General features: G+C 29.4%; 1 long non-coding RNA gene across 1 annotated transcript; it reads right to left on the bottom strand.

The window, feature by feature from the left end:
- Positions 1 to 3,595: 3,595 nt before the first annotated feature.
- On the bottom strand, positions 3,596 to 4,890 carry LOC128285354 (uncharacterized). Its single transcript, XR_008275867.1, has 2 exons — positions 4,782 to 4,890; positions 3,596 to 3,690 (listed from the first exon to the last, which is right to left on the bottom strand). It is a non-coding gene; the product is annotated as an uncharacterized LOC128285354 (long non-coding RNA).
- Positions 4,891 to 6,293: the final 1,403 nt, after the last annotated feature.

Below are 6,293 nucleotides of genomic sequence, written 5' to 3'. Positions count from 1 at the left end.
ACAAGTTGATGAGACCATGGTCACTATAATCAACATTTGTAGATATTGAGAGAAAAATTAAGAAAGTAGGTAGTGTTATATTTTCGATGGAAGATAAGAAAGGAAATGAAATGGCCTCAACCTTGGCGATAGCAGGTACAAATCGTGGAGACATGTTTAAAGCTTGGTGGTGAGCATTAGATTTGATATCAAACGTCGGTTTTCAATTGTAAAAAATGTTATATTATGGGACGCTGTAAATTTGAACTTTTAAATATTGTTCTTATTGTATTTACAATAGATCAATTCGAATAAAGCAAAAAAAAAAATATTCCCTACATGAAACAACAATCACCTTTGAAGATATAACCCTAATCATGACTTTTCCAAGAGAAAGAGTTGTTGCAAATGATTTGGCTTAATTTGATTTAGATCCATAAATGAATAGGCTAATTGAGCATTATCCAATCGATGATGAGGATGATATCAATAGAGAGTAAAGTTTATTTAGTTGAATACATTGGTGAAGCATTTGCTAGTAGATGATGTGACCAATAAAGGGTTAAAGCAGTATATTAGAGTGTACATACTGTACATCATCGGTGAAATGCTTATGTGTAAGTCTGAGATTTGGGAGTCAGTAATAGTTAATGTATTTGCCTTTATTTGCAGACCTCAACTATGTTTCCACGTACAATTGGAGGTTTGCGCTACTGACATTATTGTACCAAACACTTTTCAGAGTGACCATCCAGTTAAAAATAATTAAACAATTGCTACACCCTAATATGGATATGATCATTTATAGCATCCATCCTTCCCATCCACTCTTGTTCACTAGCAAAAAGGTTAAAATATATTTTATATTAAACATTTGCAACGTATTCGAGGTTATAACTTTAATGTGCTTTATAAGTAATTAATATAATTGTTAAAAACATAAAATAAGCTATGGTTTATAACATAGTTATAATATTAGTTAATTTTATTTTAAATTCTAAACCATAACCATGAAAGAAAATCTCTAAAGATTTATTAATTTGTATAAAAGAGATTTTAAACCCTTATATTAAAAATAATTTAAGAATAAATTAAACCTTCAATCAAAATAATATCCATTTGAACTCTTAATTAAAATTAAATATTTAATTAAGCCCTCAAGTCAGACACGTTCTGTGGAAGCCCTTAAATGCCTTTAACTTTGTCACGTGGTACATTAAGGTTTTGCCACATGGCAAAATTTAATAAATTCTCTTAAATTAAAAAAAGTTAAAAATCATAAAAAATTTAAAATTCAAACTTTGCAAAAAATTTAAAAGATAATTTTAAAAAATTATTAAAAAACTGAAAAATATTAAATATAAAAAATAATAGAAAATCATTTAAAAATAAAAATAGAAATTTTAAAATTATAAAAAAATATAAAAAAATTAGAATTTTTATACACCCAAGCCACCGGTTGTGGCCTCCGCCATATACACCCAAGCTACCTTACTATCCACTACCGCTGGTCAAATCACCACCAACATTGCCTCCAAATTCACCAGAATACCCCAATCCACCAATAGTGAACCCACTAACACCATCGGTTTTACCACCTCCATCACTTCCAATTGTGAACCCACCAACACCATCGATTCTACCACCACCATCACCACCTATTGTGAACCTACCAACGCCTCCTATCGTGAAGCCACCTCCCACCACCAACGGCGCGAAAGCACATGTTGTCCTGTCCTACAAGGGCTATTGAATTTAGACACTGCAATTTGCCTTTGTACTACGATCAAAGCCAAGCTTTTGAATATCAATATTATAATCCCATAGACCTTCAGGTCCTCATTCACTGTGGTAAAACTCCAACTTTAGGGTTTCAATGTCCAACACAATGATGAAAAAAAAACCATGTTTTTTTTGATGACAAATAAAAAATATTGTCATTTCGTGTTATATGTTTTTTTTAATAATCAATGGTGTGTTGCTGTTTGATGATTATCATAAACACATGTCTTTGGTTAGATCTTTTAATAACAAAAATTTTAATTTTTAAAAATTCTATTTTTATTGTTAAATGATTTTATATTATGGTTAATATTTTGTTTTAAAAAATTAAAAAATTTAAAATTTTTTATATTTTTTTAAAAAAAAGAGAAATTACTAAATTTTGCTATGTGGACAACCATTACGTGTCATATGGCAAAGTTAACGATGTTAAGGGGCTTTCATAGAAAATGTCGATTCAAGGGCTTAAGTTCGATTAAAGGTTCAATTAGATATTGTTTTATATTGAGGGCTTAATTGATTATTGAATTATTTTAATGAATTTTTATATTATAATCCAAATTTAAAAGGTAAGTTAAAATTATTGAATTGAACATGGAGTAATTTCAAATATTATTTGGAAATTAAAATAAAAAAGAGAAAAGGTCAGATAATTTTAATTGCGGATAAAAAAATTGTAAGTGGGAATGAAGTTGCATGGGTTTTTGGTATTCAAATAATGTTTGATAGCTGAAGGTGGTTATGTTAGAATTTTGGGCGATATAAATTGTTAGTTATTGGACTGCTGAGTTTAGTGGTTCGGTTTAATTTGTATTTGCGAATACACATGTTCACCCTAACTCAGCCATCCTCAACATCATTTTTGTAATTTTCAAACGTTGAGTCATTCTACTTTTTACTTAAAATATTTCAGTTTTTCATCTAATTTTTATCATAAGTTATAAAAAGTAATATAACTTTTTGTCCTTACTATTTATAGTTTTAATCAATTTGGTCCTTACCCTAAATTTTTTAAAATTAATATTTTTCATATTTAAAAAACATAAAATTATAAGAAATATAATTTTTAAAATCTAAAACTATGAAAAAAACAGAAACTATTTAAAATTCAAAAATAGAAAATAAAAATCATTTTAAACATATATAAAAATTTTGAAATTCAATATTGCCTAAACCAAACTAAATTGGCCAATCGAATTGGTTGGATCAAAAATTGATTGGGGTATCGATTCGGTGAGAGGTAAAAATCATTTTGAAATTCAATTAGTTCATATCAGCTCACGGGTCAACTGATCTTTTTTACTTCTCATTGGATCAAAATCTGAGCCGATTTTCTGTCCAATCAGTCTGGTTAGCTGATTCAGTCCAATTAAGACAACATTGAATTTCGAATTTTTTTTATATATATTTAAAATGATAACTTTCATTTTCTATTTTTGCATTTTAAATAGCGTATATCTTTTTCATAATTTTAGATTTTTAAAATATATATTTTAATTTTTATGTTTTTATTTATAATATGGAAAAAAATCGATTACTTTTAAAAGGTAATGATCAAATTGATAAAAATTGCAAAAGTTGAAGACTAATTTTTTTTTATCTTTTATAACAACCACTAACGACAAAATTAGACGGAGGGATCAAGACTTTTAAATAAAAAGTACAATGGTTTATGTCCAAAATTAAAGTATATGGATTAAATTCTAAATTTTAAAAGAATATACAAACCTTTAATATATTTAAACCTAATTTTTTCTATACCTGGATTCAACCCTATGTATATTTAAACTAACCTTTTTTTCTTGAAAAGTCTACTGATTTTCAATAAAGATCGATGAGGTACAAAGTATTTTTATTGAAAAATTTAAGTTAAGATGCTCCCCTAAGTATATGCTTAAGTATAACTTGACCATACACCTTTATATGCTCCTACGAACAAAAAAAAAATATACAATATGAATATGTCAAAAAGTCTTATACAAGTATATATCTAAAACCTATACAAAGCATTCTAACATGTGTATAATTCTAAAATATGTGGCTAATATACAAACTTGCACTGCTGACTCTACTATGGAGGCTGAGTATGTGGTTGCTTCCGAGGCAACAAAAGAAGCAATATGGCTTAAAAAATTCTTAACCGAACTTGAAATTCTTCCTGGTATGGAAAAAGCTATACATTTCGTACAAGGCATATTAGGCACATGTCACATATTACAAGCATGCTTGCATACAAATGCACTTATATACAACCAAAGTGAACCTAGATCTATCTAATGACAACAAATATACTCTAAAACTTACACTACTTGGATAAGAAAAAAACTTAACTTTAAATATTTAGAACAACTTTCAAATAATGAAACAAACTTGTTCAATTGATCAAATGGTTTAAATTAACAAGGAAAACTAAAAAACAAAAATTGAAAGCATATTCCTTGAATTTGGATTCAAAATGGACAATTATGCTAAAAGCTCTTTAAACCATTTAGTGAAGCCTTACAACCTATTTAAAACGTGGCTAAATAGTTTCTATGTTCATAAATCATTAAAATAAAATTTTGATCATTTAAGCTTCAAAAGTCCTACAAATTTTCATTCAAAACATAAGAACTCAAATTATTGCAAGGTTGCTATATCTCTTTGTCCAAGCAAATTTAAAAGTAAATTCTTAAAATGTTAAAATCATTTTCTCATAATTTACTTAAAATGAATTTTCATAGTTGCAAAAACTTTTTTATATAATAAAAACATGAAAATCATTAAGCTTTATTTTCTCCTCCTAAGATGTGCAAAATGCAATATATTCAAATATGCATATATTCTATAAATATATTCAAGTATGTTCATATAAAAAATTCAACCAATTAACCACAAATCATGCTTGAAGAACTTAAGAATATTTTTAGACTTGATAACAATATTATCCAATAATTCAATTCCAAATTATGATTAAAAACAAAAACATCAATAGACAACTAATTTAATCATTATCAATAAGGTATTGGTGTAGAGGTTACCCATAATTCCTTTTGTGCTAAGAGCATCCAAATTTTTGTGCTTTGCTCCCCATTTCTCCAACACACCTACAAGAGGCACCTACTTGCATTTTGGTACCCAAATTGCTTTAGTTCTTTCAAGGTTAATTACCATGTCCCTAGTTATTTTTGGAACTCATACTTGTCAAATTTTATACTGAATTTTCTCTTTATTGGACAAGTATGTAATGCATGACCATGCAAATGAAAATGTCCACCTTTGCTATTTTTGTTGAGTTTTCTAATAAAAATTCTTTTTCTTTACCGAATCTGTAACATCTTTAACCCGTATCCGTCACCGGAACAAGGTTATAGAGTATTACCGGGGTTTACAGAGAAATAGGACCAAAATACTATTCACATTCGATAATAACCATATAGTCCTTTAAATGGACCCTCGAAGCCCAATATGAACAATAAAAACAAATCGGGACTAAATCGGGGTCTCAGAAAATTTTTCATGAAATTTTAAAGTTTTTTGTTATGAACAGTGCCCACACACCCGTGTTGTTTAGGGGCACGCACGTGCGATCAGGTCGGGTGGCCTCACCCGCTCGTGTTCCTAACCCGTGTAACTTTTTGACTTATAAGGCATGAAGAAATTTAGGTCACACGGCCAAGTCACACGCTCGTGTGCTAGGCCGTATGGTTAATTTAATTTTCATAAAATAGGTGCAGTTTCCACACGGCCATGTAACATGCCTGTGTCTAAGGCCGTGTCACCCACACGGTTGAGACACACGCTCGTGTCTCTGCCTGTGTGCTCAATTCTGAGCATTCTGTTTCTTATTTTTAAGGTGTAGGGACACATGCCCAAAACACATGCCCATATGCCAGGCCGTGTGTCTACCCGTGTGGACGAAAATAGGCCATTTTAAGACCACTTTTCTCACCCTTTACACTATCAACCTACATATAATACTTTCACATACCAAAATACACAAATCAAGCAACCAATACAAGTTTAATACAAACTTTAGACTTATGTTTTATAACACAACTCATTTGCATAAACTTACCATATAATCTCATACATTGACTACTTTTAATTTCTATTTAACATATATATATACTAACATATATGTGTATGAGCCATTCAAGACCATATTATAATATCACTTTCTTTTCAATCAATCTTATACATTCCATATAAACTGAAAGTTGTACTATAAAATCTACCGATAAAATCTGGATAGCATGCTCCGATGTGTCAATCCGATCCTCTGATCTCACGCCAATCTACACAGAACATTAACATACAGAAGTAAGCTTATGAAAGCTTAGTAAGCTCATAAGCTCAAACATAAATCTTGCCGAATAAATAATAATTCAATAACAAATTATTTTCATTAAAGTTTCCTGTCATACATAAATTCAAATGATGAATTCACTTGATTGAGCTCAATATTAATAACTAACTAAATCCCGACACTTAAATTCAAGTAACACTTACCATTACTTGTCAAATTAGGGAACGTCTTACGGAATTGAGTA

Source organism: Gossypium arboreum, chromosome 12 (genome assembly GCF_025698485.1).
Source record: "Gossypium arboreum isolate Shixiya-1 chromosome 12, ASM2569848v2, whole genome shotgun sequence".
Lineage (NCBI taxonomy): Eukaryota > Viridiplantae > Streptophyta > Magnoliopsida > Malvales > Malvaceae > Gossypium > Gossypium arboreum.
Note: the sequence above shows the minus strand (reverse complement) of the source record. Positions and strands in the feature narration are given on the sequence as shown.